Source organism: Pongo pygmaeus, chromosome 10 (genome assembly GCF_028885625.2).
Source record: "Pongo pygmaeus isolate AG05252 chromosome 10, NHGRI_mPonPyg2-v2.0_pri, whole genome shotgun sequence".
In the NCBI taxonomy this organism is placed as follows: domain Eukaryota; kingdom Metazoa; phylum Chordata; class Mammalia; order Primates; family Hominidae; genus Pongo; species Pongo pygmaeus.
The window spans coordinates 20,432,388-20,450,184 of NC_072383.2; the positions used below are offsets into that span (position 1 = coordinate 20,432,388).

General features: G+C 38.8%; 1 pseudogene; it reads left to right on the plus strand.

Annotated features, from left to right (window-relative positions):
* The first annotated feature begins 3,399 nt into the window (after nucleotides 1–3,399).
* LOC129010672 (T-complex protein 1 subunit alpha-like) lies at nucleotides 3,400–5,143 on the plus strand (annotated as a pseudogene).
* The last annotated feature ends 12,654 nt before the right edge of the window (nucleotides 5,144–17,797 follow it).

The window sequence follows — 17,797 nt, forward strand, 5'->3', positions numbered from 1 at the left end:
TCTCAAAAAAAAAACAAACCAAAAAAGATTGTGTTTGTGTTGTTTTCCTCCAGCTCAGCTACTCTGCTGTGGCTGTGGATGAAGAAGAAGGGTGAAGTTAACCAGGGTTTGGGTTTTGCTCTGGGAACGTGGCACAGGAAAAAAGAGACAAAGGATCAGAAGGTGTTTGTGAACTGTGATCATAATGATGGATCATGGCATCTAAGCTGAGTAAATAAGGAAAGAAGGGAATGCAGGAATGGGGTGATGGACAGGAAATAAATGATGAGATCATCAATTAGAGGTCAGCATGGGGTTTGCTTGCTGGCAACTTCCTCCACTGTCTTCTTCCCTTATATAATCTCTCCATCCCTTGGTCGCTGGCTTGCAGCCCTCCGGCCATAGGAAACTATTTGCCACCCCCTCAGATAGATCAGGCTGTTAGGTACATGCACTTGCATTTTTGCATATGCTTTCCTCTTAGTTTAGAACACTTCATTTCTTTATCAAACTGTTCTTTCTTGACTCTAACAATCACTTCCTCCATGGTATGCCTCTAGCAATGATCACAGTGTCCTGTAGTTATATTTTATGTACTTTAGTCAGTTTCCCTAATTAAAATGTGAGTCTTGTAAGAGCAGAGACCTTATATTATTCATGTTTGTATTCCTGGCACAGGGCTTGGTCTACATGAAATAAATGGCCTATGTTCCTATGTTTTTCTGGCATAAAAGAATGTTTTGGGGGAACTGCAGTAAAGACAACGGAGGAGGAGCCTCCTCTCACAGAATATTTTATTTCCACTCTCACGTCCTCCATTATAATATTCAAGAGGCATATGCTTTTTGAGAGTAAATATATTTTAATAGTACTTTTATGTAGTTTCCTTGTGTATTTCTTAATTTTTATATCAGCTTCATTTATAAACAGTAACAAAGTAGAAATAAAAGTAGGATCCTTTAGCTAGATCCACAGCAACTCTCTGTATACAGAGGAGACAGAAACTCCTCAGTGACATCTACTTTATTCTTTGTGGACAGGTAGGTGAGTCAGTAAGAACATGTGTAATAACGACAAGGTTACAGGTTAAATTTCGTGAGAAGCATGTTGTCTTTCATATTTATCTATCCAAATTTGTACATAATGGTGCGGAAATGTGAACGAATTACTCTAACTCTACCAGCTCTTCTGGAAGAACCCCTCAGTTCATGAAGTGGAAACACAGTAGTGATTGCATAGATAACATGGAAGAGCATTCACTTGGCAACTTTGATTAATTAAGAGTTAATTCAGAATAGCTTATAAAGATGGAAATAGTAAACTGAGCCAGAGAGATTACCAGGCAAAATTCTTGTGGAGCAAAGAGAGAGGGAAAAAAAGAGACAAGTAATTAAATGTAACATATAACCGTGTTTATAATGAAAATATAGGTCAAAGCTCACTAGAGCAAATATTACGATGACACTTTCTGCCCAGAGGAAAAAAATTGTAAACCCTAGTTTAGGATCCATTTTTAAGCATGATTACAATGCAAAACAAAATTACAGTACAACCAACTAACATTTGCAATTCCATAGGGCTTATTGTCATATTTATAAAATAGAAACACGGAGTTCTGATAGGTGTTATTATCATTTTGTCATTTAATGACATGAGAAAAATTAGCCTAAAGTTGAACAAAGAACATGAAAATCAGAAATATTATTTTATATTGTTCCAAATTGACATTGGTGTCACAGGAATAAAAAAGAAAATATTAGTGTTGGTAATAAAAAATGTTATGCGCTAGAATAAAAGGATATTCTTCCATAGAATAGACATATTTTATTCTTTTTAAGGACAGAGAAGACATTTAATTATTATGGTTATCACTTATTATTATTGAAACAAACCAGGTGTGAGACCTTTCTCGAAGTGCAGATTCTTTAATTAAAAATTATTACTAATTAACTTATATCCTCTACTATGCCAAGAAAAATCTTGGCCATGCTGGCAGTGCTTAAAAATTTAGAAAGTGGCTACATTTGTAGAGGTGTAATTTACTATTAAATTTTATTAAAGTAGATAATATTTTGATGACGGTAGAAAATGTTTTTATTACAACATACATAAGGATGCCCTTAAGCTTATCCAATTTTTCATTTTTGAGTGAGTGTACTAAAATTTCTCCTGCAAGGCAGTGGATGAAATTTCAATCACGTAAGGGTTAAAAACATTGGTTAGAATTGAAGTATATTCTGTTTTCTAGAATTCACATGAATAGTTTGGAAATGCTATCACAGCACATTAAATGTTATTATACTGATTATTTATCACATGGTTAATTATGCCTAATGCAGAGTGAGAGTTTACCGCAACTGATTATAATTAGATGTGTTTGGCTGCAGTTAGAATTCATAATGGTGCAAGGTTTATATTTTCGCTTGGTATGTGAAAGGGAAAGGCTTTGGTAATGAATTTATGGCAATAATTAGGTCATAGATTTACTGCTAAATGCATTACAGTTAAGCAATTCTATATATACATGTCTCAGGACTGAATGCATGTGCACATATTTATCTGCAAAACATAACCAAAAATGCATTAAATCGCTGAAACAAATTGGTTTTCTTTTGCCATCTGGTTTTTAGGTCATTGTTTCCAAGGCTCTTTGAGATCACTGAATTGAGAGGTGTGACTAGAAGTCTTTATATATATATTCAATAGTGCAAGACTCATTGAAATTGCTGTAATAAATGAATACCAAATTCAGTTACATATTTTCATTAGTCTGGGCATCTATGCAAGTAAAGCCTGTTAGCTGGGAGGGATTACAGAATAGTGCATCTAAAATTTCCTTGCACAGCACAATAAATGCCTTCAAAAGGATGTCAGCATACCTCTTGTCCTTCCACTTTCTGTAGTCAAGAATTTTATTATAATAAGTTCTTTCAAAATTAAGTTTCTCAGGTTGGCAATTGTGAATATGACTATTTCGATTTTACTTTTATCTTCTTACGTGCAGGGAGCAAACTCACCTCAGAAGTCACATCAGAAGGTCCATTTAGACTTTTTATTTTTGAAGTACATAATTCAAATTTAATTTTTAAATTTTATATATTTTAGTAATAAAATACATTTCATACATTTAAATGTTGTCACAAGATTTTGTTGTCTATCCTGTTTAGTATTTTGATAGTTGCCTGAAAGTTGGGAAGAAGAGCTAATATTTCAAATGACAAAATAAAAGCTCAGAGATCTGCTTCCCGCCGTGCCCCGCGGCCAGCCGGGGCAGCCGGGAAGCGGGTGGGGCGGTGCATTACTCGAGTCCGCTCCACACCGTCGTCGCCGCCGCTGCTGTGGTCGCCGGTTGGCCGAGGGGCCGCGATAACTGGTTGCCCGCGGTGTGAGCAGAATTCAGTATGTACTGCCGCCAGGAAGATGGAGGGGCCTTTGTCTGTGTTCGGAGACGCAGCCGTGGGGAGGCGATCCGCTCCCAGAACGTTATGGCTGCAGCTTCGATTGACAATATTGTAAAAAGTTCTCTTGGTCCGTTGGCTTGGATAAAATGTTGGTGGATGATATTAGTGATGTAACTATTACTAATGATGGTGCAACCATCCTGAAGTTACTGGAGGTAGAACATCCTGCAGCTAACATTCTTTGTGAACTGGCTGATCTGCAAGACAAAGAAGTTAGAGATGGAACTACCTCAGTGGTTATTATTGCAGCAGAACTCCTAAAAAATGCAGATTAATTAGTCAAACAGAAAATTCATCCCACATCAGTTATTAGTGGCTAACGACTTGCCTGCAAGGAAGCAGTGCGTTATATCAATGAAAATCTAATAGTTAACAAAGATGAACTGGGAAGAGATTGCCTGATTAATGCTGCTAAGACATCCATGTCTTCCAAAATCATTGGAATAAATGGTGATTTCTTTGCTAACATGGTAGTAGATGCTGTACTTGCTATTAAATATACAGATATAAGAGGCCAGCCACATTATCCAGTGAATTCTGTTAATATTTTGAAAGCCCGTGGGAGAAGTCAAACAGAGAGTATGCACGTCAGTGGCTGTGCACTCAACTGTGTGGTTGGATCCCAGGGCATGCCCAAGAGAATCATAAATGCAAAAATTGCTTGCCTTGACTTTAGCCTGAAAAAAAATGAAGCTTGGTGTACAGTGGTCATTACAGACCATGAAAAACTGGACCAAATTAGACAAAGAGCATCAGATTATCACCAAGGAGAGAATTCAGAAGATCCTGGCAACTGGTGCCAACGTTATTCTAACCACTGGTGGAATCGATGATATGTGTGTGAAGTATTTTTTGGAGGCTGGTGCTATGGCAGTTAGAAGAGTTTTAAAGGCATTGCTAAAGCTTCTGGAGCAACTATTCTGTCAACCCTGGCCAATTCGGAAGGTGAAGAAACTTTTGAAGCTGCAATGTTGGGACAGGCAGAAGTGGTACAGGAGAGAATTTGTGATGATGAGCTGATCTTAAAAACACTAAGGCTCATACATCTGCATCGATTATCTTACGTCGGGCAAATGATATCATGTGTGGTGAGATGAAGCGCTCTTTACGTGATGCACTTTCTGTAGTGAAGAGAGTTTTGGAGTCAAAATCCATGGTTCCAGGCGGGGATGCTGTAGAAGCAGCCCTTTCCATATACCTTGAAAACTATGCAACCAGCATGGGGTCTCAGGAAGAGCTTGCTATTGCAGTTTGCAAGATCACTTCTTGTTATTCCTAATACACTGGCAGTTAATGCTGCCCAGGACTCCACAGATCTGGTCACAAAATTCAGAGCTTTTCATAATGAGGCTCAGGTTAACCCAGAATGTAAAAACCTAAAATGGATTGGTCTTGATTTGAGCAATGGTAAACGTGGAGACAACAAACAAGCAGGGCTGTTTGAACCAACCATAGTTAAAGTTAAGAGTTTGAAATTTGCAACAGAAGCTGCAATTACCATTCTTCGAATTGATGATCTTATTAAATTACATCCGGAAAGTAAAGATGATAAACATGGAGGTTATGAAGATGCTGTTCACTCTGGAGCCCTTAATGATTGATCTGATGTCTCTTTTATTTATAACAATGTTAAATGCAATTGTCTTGTACATTGAGTTGAGTATTACACATTAAAGTACAACAAGCTGTAAAAAAAAAAAAAATTCAGACATCTATATTAACAAACCTACACATGTGCCCCTGAACCTAAAATAAAAGTTAAAATAAGAATTCATACATCTTACTAGGCAGAAATCAATTCTTTGTAATATAATAGGAATATGTGTAAGTCCATCAGTTAGTTCAAAATTAACAGGCAGATGATGAAGTCTTAACTTTGCAGCAAAATGTCAAAAATGCATTTGGGTTTTAGTGAACCAAAGGCTTAAGAGTAGCCAAATGGTGCTTAAAAAGTTAAAACTAAGAGAACTGTGCTGAGGTTAAGAATGGTTAATGAGATTCCTGGATCTAAGGTATTTGCATCATGTCTCCTGGCCTGTGTTAGGGCCGAGGTGCTGTAGGGGCATTCCTAATTTGGAGTCCATCATGGTGAGATGACGGGAGAGGAGGTAGCAAGCATTCCCAGGGTGGTTGAAGTGAACCTGGGAAGACACAGAAGAAATTGATAAGACCTGACCTCCAAGGGAGAATTGAGGTCACTGCATGTGCTCAATCTGGAGAAGAAAAGACATCATGGAGACTCAACTGTGTGCCAAAAATTAAACACTGTCATTCAGAAGTGAAAATAAGTTTATTTTTCAGTGTTCTGAAGCAACTAGAAGTCAAAGTGATGAGAATATTTATATTATTTCAATAAAAGAAACTTTCCTAACAGAGGCATGAACCAGCACTGGGACTGCTCATTTCACAGTGAGTCCCCGGACATCTGAAGTGTGCAGATGGGAGCCAAATGCCCAGCTCTTTCAGGCATAACGTGTGGAGGAGAGTCGTATGACATAGGAGCTTTGCTCTGATGACCTCCCAAGTCCCTAACTTCTTTATGGTTCTTTAGGTTATCTGGACATTTTAGGAGGCATATTTTGTTATTGTGTTCAACAACACATGAAAGCATCTGAGGTTAATAAGTATTCCATCTGGGAAAAGAGAAACAGAATTGTGAACTACTGAAGGCCAAAATGTATATAACGAATGGTGGAGTTTTTAACTTCAGATTCCTTTTTTCAGTCCTGTGTACAATGAATATTTCTGCTGGTGATTACTTTCAGTTGCAACATTATAATTCACAGAATTGAGTAGGAATTACAAAATATAGAAAAAGAAAGAAAACCCAAAACTGTTAGAATCCACATGAATTTTAATGATTTATTAGCATATGCACAAAGCGTGAATGTTAAATATGGCAAATTGATTGATCTGAGGCAAACTTCCAAGGGGAAAAATTGCTACATACTCTCTCTCTCTCTTTCAGTTAACATCTGCCATGTAGTGGAGGTTCCAGAGAAAAAGTGAGAGAAGCTGAGTCTGCACCCTCAACATGGAGGAAATAAGCTCTCTTAGGACCAAGAACAGAGGACAGAGGAAGGACTCCAGCATGATGGGCACCAAAGGATTTTGGTCCTTCTGAGAAAGAGGAGGTAAAGTGAATCCGTGTGGTCCTTGCAATTGTTGGTGGTAGTGGGGTGTTGGAACTAGGAAGGATCACCCTTGGAGTCTGAGAACATGTAGAGGAGAAAAGCAACAAAAACTCTATGTCCAAGAGAATGTCACTACCACTGCTGAGGAAGTGGTAGTAGGTAAAGCTTGCTTTGCAGAACTAGCCAGGAGAATATTTATTGGGGGAGGTATCAGCAGATTGAGCCCCTCAGGCCTGAGCTGTTATCTAATGGTGTTTCTGGGCACTGACATCAGAATTAAAGAACATTTGTGAGTCTCCAGCTTTTTCACAACCTGTGGGGAAGCAGAGAACTCTAAGGGGAGAGGGAGGAGCAGAGTTGTCTGGCAATGGATGGTTCACTAATGGCTTGCAGGTAGCAGAGAGAGAGAAAGAGAGAGAGTGTGTATGTGTGTGTGTGTGCAGTTGTGTTCAGAGACACTTTTCCACCCTTTAGGACAATTGCTTAAGGAGTACCTATAAGGAGGGAAACTGAGACTTTAAAATATTTTCTCCTTTTACTGCTAAATAGTGAAACACAATCCAGAACCATATGGAGTCAGAGTGCAACTTTTCAACATTTTCTTGTTGCTTTTAAGGCAGAATGGTCCCTTCCACCTTGGCAGAAGGGAGAGCTGTTGATCTGCCGTTGCTCTGTAATAACCATCTAGGGTTCCAAGCTGGCCCAAACCGAGCTTCGGCTTAATGAATTATGGAGGCAACATACCTTTTAAATAAAGCCCCGCCTGGGAGAACTGCAAAAAAGAGAAAAAAAAGTACCAGTAGGAAGACTGCATGTGGTGGCTCATGCCAGTAATCTCAGCAGTTTGGGAGGCCAAGGCGAGAAGATCACTTGAGCTGAGGAGGTTGAGGCTGCCGTGAGCCCTGTTCACGGCACTGCGCTTCAGCCTGGGTGACAGAGTGAGAATTTGTCTCAAAGAAGAAAAAAAGAGTACCTGTAAGGAAAACAAACAAGCAAACATAAAAGCAATAGAGCAAGTGCTGTTGTTTAAAAGCATTCCCAGCACCATTAGCATCTGGGTACCTCCATTAGCATGTCTTTTTCTTTTTATTCCCTATATCTAGACCTTATCACAAGCCTGTTATTTATCCATCCCTCTGCCACTCTCTGACTTAGGTTGCATCATCTCTTGACTGGATCACAGCCACGGCATTCTAATTACCCTCTCTACCTATCCTCTACCCTGTAGCCAAAGCGATCTTTTTAAAAAGCAAAACAGATTATATCATCCTCATACTTAATGCACTTCAGTGGCTTCCCTTTTCCTCTGAGGGTAAAGGCTAAAGTCATTACCGTGGCTTATGAGCCCTGATGTGATTTGGGCTCTACTCCTGTTTCACGAGTACTACCCTCTCTCTCTTCTTTATTCTCTGCCTACTGTAATGTGTGGAATAGCTGCTGTAGGAACAGCACAGATGAAACTCCACCAGAGGACGTGGAGAGATTTGGAAACAGGAAAAAGGCCTTACTGCCAGTGTGCAAATATGAAATAAGAGAGATAATGAGAAAATAGATCTGAGGCTTAAAAGAAGAGAAAGTTCAGTGTTTCAACGGCAACCAGGAAACAAAGGATTCCTTCAGGGTTAAGGCCCGGTTTGGATACCAGCTGCCATTTCCCGTTACAGATTGAAAATTTTGCAAGAGCCTGCCTATTACTAAGCTTCATGACATTCCTCTCTGGTCTTCATGATAGTCTGCAGAGTCAAGGGCTGATCACAGCTAAAGTCCAAAGTCCTTTATGAATTTTCATCAAAATTAGATTTCCAGAAACTATGCCTGCTCACAGTGGCTTTTAGGTATATGATAGCAGAGCCAGCAATTCAATATTCTTTATGGAGAGTTGGAAGTGAACCAGCATAATTCAACTGAAATTAGACAGTGTAGGGGTTAGGGGTATCTCCCAAAGGATAGGTGGGTGAATTGAAGTATTAATTAATTATTAATTAATAGGTGCTATAATAAGTGAATGCTGATGGTTCAGTGGCTTAATAGAATATGTTTCTTGCTCACATAAAATCCAAATCGAGTGTTTGTGGATGGCAATCCAGGCAGTGATTCAGCAACTTGAGCTTATTCCATCCTGTCAGTCTTCCGTCTCCTGCAAACCCTAGAGTCCAGTAATTTCAGTGAGCAGATGGGGAAAGAATGATGAGGAAGGCACAACTGCTCTTTATCTACTTCAGCCTAGAAGTGACTCACTCTGGCTCATGTTCCATTGGTGAGAACTGGTCATATGGCTCTATCCTAAATGAAAGTTGGGTAGCTGCTTTCCAGAACAACACCGTGGAAGAAGAGTATGTTTTTGGTAGAGAGCTGGTAATCTCTGCAACAGAGTGAGAGAAAAATCATGTTTCATCTGTTGATTCCTACCCATTATTATTATTATTATTATTATTATTATTATTGTTTTAATTTTAAGTTCAGGGGTACACGTGCAGGTTTGTTACATAGGTAACCTTGTGTCGTGGGGGTGTGTTATATAGATTATTTCATCACCCAGGTATTAAGCCTAGTTATTTTTTCTGATCCTCTCCCTCCTTCCACCCTCCCGCTGTCTGATAGGCTTCAGTGTGTGTTGTTCCCCTCTGTGTGTCCATGTGTTCTCATCATTTAGCTCCCACTTATAAGTGAGAACATGCAGTATTTGGTTTTCTGTTCCTGTGTTAGTCTACTAAGGATAATGGCCTCCAGCTCCATCCATGTCCCTTCAAAGGACATGATCTTGTTTTTCTTTTTCTTTTTTTTTTTTTAACCTACTCACTATTATGTATTAATTTTTCTTCCCTTAGCAATAATCACTAAGTTGAATTATTTATGATTTGTTGACTGAATCTAAAAACAGTTGGACTCTCTCAGGAGAGGAGAGAGGCTGGTAGGATTTCCCGTTGTGAGAAAGTTTGCTCCATATAGTTTTTGTCTACAGGATGAATAAGCCTTCTTTCTCTCACTGTGGTAGTGGTAGGGTGTGGGAGATAGGGAAATTCTTGTTTGTTTGAGATCTGCCTTGTACTCCCACTTTGACTCATGTGCAATGACTTAACGGCATTTTATGTTGATCACACACGTAGTTGAGGGGGTTGGTGGAGATATTATTTACTAGCATGAATTTTTGTGTGTGAATATTATATAGTAAGAAGTAATGTTGTTCAGCATATACATTTTCTTTGAGACATGAAATAAGACAATGAGTTGTTTTTTTCCGTAATCCACTCACAATGGACAGAAAGAGTATTAACTAAAATGTTTGAGGGTGAAGAATAAGTTAAGAGTACATAGGGGAAAATTACCTGTTCTACTAAGTAAGAATACTTAGTATTGTCTGCTAATGCAGAGGGCTGGGCCAGAGAAGGTGAGTAAATGTTAATATAAGAGATTAACACACTATGGTTGGGTGCAGAGTCTGAAGTGGATCCTTTGATATTGTTGTTTTATGCTCTACTACATCTAATTAGGTAGATGACAACTTTAAGAAAACCCTTTCTTCCTTTACTAATGCCAAGGAGGATCAGCTCAAGAGCCTTTTGTATGTCTTTCTTTCTCTGATGTTCTTCGTGTTTGAACATTGGAAGGACAGAGAAAAAATTCATTTGCTTAAGAAAAGCAAATAGACTGGGCACAGTGGCTCAGGCCTATAATCCCAGCACTTTGGGAGGCTAAGGCAGGCAAATTACCTGAGGTCAGGAGTTCGAGACCAGCCTGGCCAACACAGTGAAACCCCATCTCTACTAAAATACAAAAATTAGCCAGGCTTGCTAGTAGGTGCCTGTAATCTCAGCTACTTGGGAGGCATAGGCATGACAATTGCTTGAACCCGGGAGGTGGAGGTTGCAGTGAGCTGAGATCATGCCACTGCACTCCAGCCTAGGCGACAGTGCAAGACCGCCCGCCCCCTCACCGCCAAAAAAAAAGCAAATAAATGTTCTGTGACTCTAATGGTTGGAGGTTGGGGAGACAGAGCAGGGTATCTGCTATGAGGGAAAATTAAGAAATATGGATTCATCAGTTGAAATTTTATTCAAGTCCCATGTACTTACCTAGGATGGCATTTTAGTAACTGGTGCTGACTCAAACAATGTTTTTCTGAGATATTTTACCCAGATTAGAAACAGGCGAAAGCATCTTGGCCTACTGTTAGGATTCACTTTCACAGTTAGCCCAATCTCGTGGTGGTTGTATATTTGCAATAAAATACATGGGTGGACAGAGCAGAGGATTATCCCTGAGATGTAGAATAGAAAGATTAAGGCTGTGACATCAAGATGATTCCACTGCATACAAAGCCTGCATTTCTTTAGATATCAGGAATATCTGCCAAGGGGAGGCCATCAGAGAGTTCCATGCACCGAGGGTTCTATTATCTGTCAGAACACAGATCTAGACCTAAGCAGTGGGCATTACTAGCAGGCACAATTTTCTAAATATCAATATCATTAAAATATGGAAACAGTGAGAGTTGTCTCAGAATGGAGTAGGCCACTTTGTATGATGGAGTCCTCCATTATGCTGGACAATGGTTAGGGGTTAAATACTTGGGCTGGATTTCAACCAAGTGACTTCTGAGAGACTGAATATACAAATGGACAATGGCTGGACCATACATAAAAAGAGAACCCTGATCCACAATCTGCAGCAACCAGCCCAGGAAATCAATTCACAGTCTCTAGTAACCAGTCCAGGAAGCAAACCCACTATCTATAAATCAGACATGTAGGAAGTCAGATCATTATCTCTAGCAACTGGTCCAGGGAGCCAAACAATAACCCCTATAACAATCAGTCTCAAACAACCAGGAATTGATTAATAACTGGCAGCTTCCTTGATTTTTTTTCCCTTTTTCCAAGTTAGGTCCAACCAGAAAAAGCCAAATATGCCCTCCTAACCAATCACACAGGTTGCCCTGCTTCTAGTTAGCCCATTGACAGCTTCCCTGTGCCAACAGCCTCCAAACAGGGCTGACCTGAAACCTTTGCCTTTTTCTGCTCTAAAGCTTTCCCACTGCCCTGCCTGCCAGTCTCTGCCAAAATGCAAGTGATGGAGGCTCTCTTGCTAGAGCAATCTCTGAAGAAATAGCCTTTACTTGTTCTCATTTGCTTGGTCTTCATTTATTTTCACAGTTCTCATGATCTTCTGATATTTAGATTCTAAAAATCTAAGTAACAGGAATTCTAAAGACAAATTAGCGCACCCATTAGCCTGTGCCAATTTCTCAGTATTGTGATATCACCGCCTCCAGGTTTTTAGGCTCACGGCATTGGAGGTGCCTGCGGTAGGGGAAAGAGCCTGGTCTGGGTAAAAAGCCCAGGTGCACTCCTTGCTGGGAACATCTCCTGCCTGTGCGACCCTGTGTCTTCAAGATTCTCTCCTTATCCCTCAAATGGGGGTAGTACTAATTCACCGTGTTTTGTTTTTTTTTTCTTTTTTTGAGACAGAGTCTCACTCTTGTCCCCCAGGCTGGAGTGTGATGGCGCAATCTCGGCTCGCTGCAACCTCCACCTCCCGGGTTCAAGCGATTCTCCTGCCTCAGCCCCCTGAGTAGCTGGAATTACAGGCGCCTGCCACCACACCCGGCTAATTTTTGTATTTTTGGTAGAGACGGGGTTTCACCATGTTGGCCATGCTGGTCTCGAACTCCTGATCTCAGGTGATCCACCTGCCTCAGTCTCCCAAAGTGCTGGGATTACAGGCATGAGCCACTGCACCTGGTCCACGGTGTTCCTTTTTTGAGACGGAGTCTTACTCTGTCACCCAGGCTGGAGTGCAGTGGCATGATCTCCACTCACTGCAACCTTGGCCCCCGGGGTTCAAGCAATTCTCCTGCCTTAGCCACCTGAGTAGCTGGGACTATAGGTGTGCACCACCACGCCTGGTTAATTTTTTTTTTTTTTTTTTAGTAGAGATGGGGGTTTCACCATGTTGGTTAAGCTGGCCTCAAACTCCTGACCTCAGGTGATCCGCCTTCCTCGGCATCCCAAAGTGCTGGGATTACAGGCGTGAGCCACCACACCCAACTGTCACAGTATTTCTTATGGATTGAAAAATACAATGCATGGGAGAGTAAAAATAAATGTTTAAAGAGTTTGTGTTGTGCTTTCAGTTTCACCCAACACATAGTTTCACAGAACTTACCATGTGACCGTCACTGTTCCGAGTACTTGATGAATAAGTCCCCTAATCCTCATAACATCCCCATGATGTTGGTATTAATATTATACCCATTTTAACAAGGAGGAAACTGACGCTTGGAGAGATCCAGTGCTCTTGCAAAAGGGTACAAGTAGTGAGTAGTTTGTGAAGAACTAGGACTAGGATTTTCTCTTGGCTCTTCTGATACCTTGTTCATTACAAATTCTCACATTATTTATGAAAAATATGCCATGCCTTCACTAATTTCTTTTGATTTAGGCACAGCTGTGGCCCAGATTCTAACAACCTTTCACTTAGACTATGGCCACATTCTAAGTTGGACTCTTCATTTACAAGTTCTTACAAGAAATGGCAATAAAATGAGTTTTTTTTTTCTATTAAAGGTAACTTATTTGATACTTCCCAAAAGTACCCAGTTGCCTTTGTTATCCAACTCCAAACCTTGTGCCCACAAACTTTCTAACAACTGTAACTAAAATGTATTGACCATTTTATTATACACCAAACTTTATACTAAACATGACATAGATAATATATATAATCTATATATAATCTCATTTAATATATATTTAGAAAAATAACTCAATATCACATGTGTTAACTTATATCACATGTATTATATCACATGTATTATACTATGTATTATGAGTTTTATGTACATCTCTTTTTTATGAAAATCTGATTTTATACATCTGCACTGTCCAATATGCTAATATTTAATATATTATATATATACATATATATAAACTCATTTAATCCTCATGGAGTGGGTACCATTTTGAGTCCTCGATGTGAGGATATTGAAGCTGAGAGAGACTGTATGACTAGCTAGTGGCCAGTGGATCTAGGCTAAGTCTGTCCAGTGTCAATTTCCAGGCTGACCACCTCTACTTCCTTCCTCCCTAACCTCTGTTTGCTTTGTGTTGATAAGTTTTGTATAAAGCTATCTATTTTATTTCCCATTCTACTCTCTTAAGTCAGCCTCAGGTATATAGTGTTTCATTCCAGAGTCTGTCTTCTTCTCCATCACTTTCCCCTCATCTCAATCAAATCAAATCAAATCCCTAGTCTCAGAAACACAGCTTGCCTCTCAATTGCTTTTTGGTGAATGCTTCCCAGGTTAATGCTATCAGATAAGCCCTCAACACTTGTAAACTTTACATATATTTTGAGTTGTTTTGATGCAGCTTTTTCAATCTCTATCATTTAATTTACATCTGATCCTTACGTAGGTGTTCTGTTTCTTTTCTTTGTATCTCTTCACCCTAGTCTGTGCTAAATAGAAAACAGTAACATTACGGAAACCTCTGCCAGGCATGGGGAATGCTTTTATAAGTCTTTAGCCCTCTGAACTAACCAAGCTCTTCCAGCTACTTATCACTTATTCACTCATTTACTTTCACCAAGCTCCTAATCTACTTTCTCAGTTTCAACAAATATTTATCATCAACTGCATGAACACACCACACAACCTGCATTCAAAGTTCAAACCTCATCCTAATAGTAAAGAACAAAGAAAACCTTGTATAACAGGTGCTATGAAAACAGTATAATTAATTTCTACTAATTCTTATTCCTCTAAAAAAAAAGCAGAATTAGTTGGCTTCTTATTTAACTAGGTTCACATCTTTATTCTACTCATTTCCTGCCCTCACATTTCTGTACTTGACTAGGAAAAGGGTACATCATCATATAATTTGCCAATCACAGCCCTTTCTTTTTATCTTGCTTTTGCCTTGCCATATTTTGTAATCACAGTGTTAATGTAAGCTGTAGAAAATCACATTTGTGTGTGGCCTTATCCTCACATAAATGTATCCTTTATATATAGTTCCGTAAAACACATAACTGCTTGCACAGATACATAGATGCACACAATCATTGGAGAATGTAGCTGGTAGGATGAGAGGATGCTTGGCTCAATAAAGGGAAAAGAAGTAAAGTCCAAGGGACCCTACTTCTATCTTTCCTCTTAGAATTGAGTTCTTCCTTGGCTCCCATGTTGTATTGTTTTAACTTAATATCACATGTATTATACTATGTATTATATGAGTTTTATGCACGTCTCTTTTTATGAAAATATGATTTTATACATCTGCACTGTCCAATATGCTAACCACTAGCCACACGTGGCCATGCTATACTTGGAATGTAGCTGGTTCAAACTACTCTAAGCCTAAATAGATTTCCATATTTCAAAGACTAGATAAGAAAAATGTGACATTAAATATCTCCTTAATAATTTTTAATTTTGATCATTTGTTAAAATAACATTTTACTATATGTAGTTAAAATGTATTTTATTTAACATTTAAATAAATATTTCTGTACCTTTTTAAAGGTATAGAAATTAATTTTACCTCTTTCTTTTTACTTTTAAAATATAGCTACTAGAAAGCCATCACATACATGGCTTTTGTTTGTGGCTCTTACCATATTTCTATTGGAGAGTGTTATTATAAATGTCAGTGATTGTGCAGATTGTTCAGACTTGCATATATGCATGTTGTGTGGTGTGTTCATGCAGTTGATGCTAAATATTTGTTGAAACTGAGAAAGTAGATTAGGAGCTTGGTGAAAGTAAATGAGTGAATAAGTGATAAGTAGCTGGAAGAGCTTGGTTAGTTCAGAGGGCTAAAATTTGCTGCCAGATATTTAAGAATCTAGGTATCATTAGATATAATGGAGATGCAGAGGCAGGAACTTTACAAACAAATGCTATGGGGTTGATAGAAAATAACGTATGATAACTAAGGCATCCCTAAGATAGTTGACAAATATTTATTGAAGACATATTAGATGCCAAGTTCTGTTTTAAGCATCAGTGATACAAAATTGATTCACGTGTTACATTTTACCAACCCTCCATGAGCTCCTGACCTAGGGTGAGAGTAGAAATACATACAGTTAACAATGATCCAGTGAGACAGCTAGTCAGAATAAACAGTATTTGCTGAAATGCCATGTATACAGTACAAAGGAGTAAACAAGCTAAGTTTTAGAAGACCTTGGGCAGCCAAATGGCAATTAGATGAGAGTTTAATCATGTGAATGGGGGGTAAGGGCTCCACAGAGGTTGTCCTGAAATTCTTACTGCTTGTTTTCCTTGGAATAGTTCCGTAGGTAACAGGCTTGAAACAGAAGGGAGTTCTGGAAGTATTATCTGAGAGAGTTTTTAACTAACTTGATACCGTACTTATGGTAACAGAAAATGTGTTAAGTGTAAGTGACTAAGTGTGCATTTTAAGCACTGGCCAAATTTCCAACTGCCTAACAACAGAAAAACAAGCACCTGTAGGCTATCCCAGGCATTCTCTCTCCAGGTCTTATTTAGGTTTATTTGGTTGTGTTTGGGAGAGAAACCGGTTTTCAAGTGAAGCAGGTGTATCAACATGTTTGGGTCATTACTGTGTAATGCAGTAACCAAACTTTTTACATCCCTGTTATATTTTCTAGCAGCAAAGGTGATGTCCTCAACTGTGTGCCAGGCAGTGGCTGTACCATTATCTCATTCAGTTTTATGCCCATTCTAAATGCAGCATTTCATTTGGTGACATTTCCAAAGTAGTGTGTAGGAAAGTTGTTCATGTGATGCTTATTAAGGTCACAGGGCTAACATTTTTGCTCACTTCATCTGTGAGAACTCGATAGAGAAAAACACTTTGCCTTCTTTCAGGAGAGACATAAAACAGAGATCTGGTCCACTTGTGGATATCGAAGCACCTCTGTGGTCTCATGCTAGGGTAGTTGATTGGCTGCAGTGTCCTGGCAAAGCTTACATTGCCTGAACTGTGCTCATAAGGAGTTATTCTTTGAATTCATAGAGCTGAGTGGGTCAACAGAACCCATATATAGCAGTGAGAATCCAGAAGATAATGATAGGATGAGTGAAATTATCTTATTGATTTAATTGATCCATAGAGTTACTATAAAAATTTCCAATTCAACAAAAACATTTTTATTGCCTAGTAGTATACTTTTTCATATTGCTCAATAAAATTCTGTAAAAGAGGTACCGTTATCCCCATTTAAAAGAAGAAGAAACTGAGGCCCAGAGACATGAAATAATGGTCCATTGTTGCCCAGATAAGTTCTGTGTTTCTAATTCGATCTTAGGATTGTAGGCACTAAAACAAATGCCTTTCTTTCTATGCCATGCAACTACTCATTGATAGCAGTGAGGGAGGGCTTGCTAGGTAAATCTCGACTCCTGTCTACTCTGACATTCTTTTTCTTTCTTTTTTTCTTTTTTAGTGACCTGAATATGCCATTTAACTTCTCAGACCCCTTAAACAGAGAAAACCAGTTGCTTCTTTCAGTGGAGAATGAAAAAATATATGTCCTATTTTTAAAATAGGGAATATAATGGTGAGGCTATATTCCTGAAAAAAATGCAGAAACAATAACAATTTGAAATATGACAAAGTAATACATATTTCCTTTTCTGCAGTCACACACACACACACACACACACACACACGCACGCACACACCCTGCTCTTTCGAACCTGATAGAATCTCATATAGCAATTACTCTTTTCTCCAAAATGGAAATGTTACAAAAATAAATTATTATTCTAAAATAGTATACTAAGCACATCCTATTTCCCTGGAAAGCATGCAAAAACTACAAAAAATGGCCCTCAAATAGTGGACTTAAAAAAATTTTTTTTTGCCTCTTTCTAGCTTCTCTTTTATTGCTCTTCTTCTAGAAGCTAGAATGTCTGTCCTAACCAACTGATAGTCATGTATCTCCCTTATTGGATCTTTTTCTCCTGGGAAAGTAATGGACTCTTCAGGTGCCTTTAGTTAGTTAGGGTTTAGAAACAGTGTTGGCAATTAAATAAAATAATTAGAAAATCAAAACTGGTTAAATAATTCAACTAATATTGACATTTTCAACATTTAGACTCTGATATTATCAGCCCCTAAGAAACAAGGATACATATACACCATGAATCCTGCCCTCAAGTAGATCAAAGCATTGTAGATGGAGAAATATACTGAAAACAAATGCTACATGCTAAACAGAAAGGGGGGT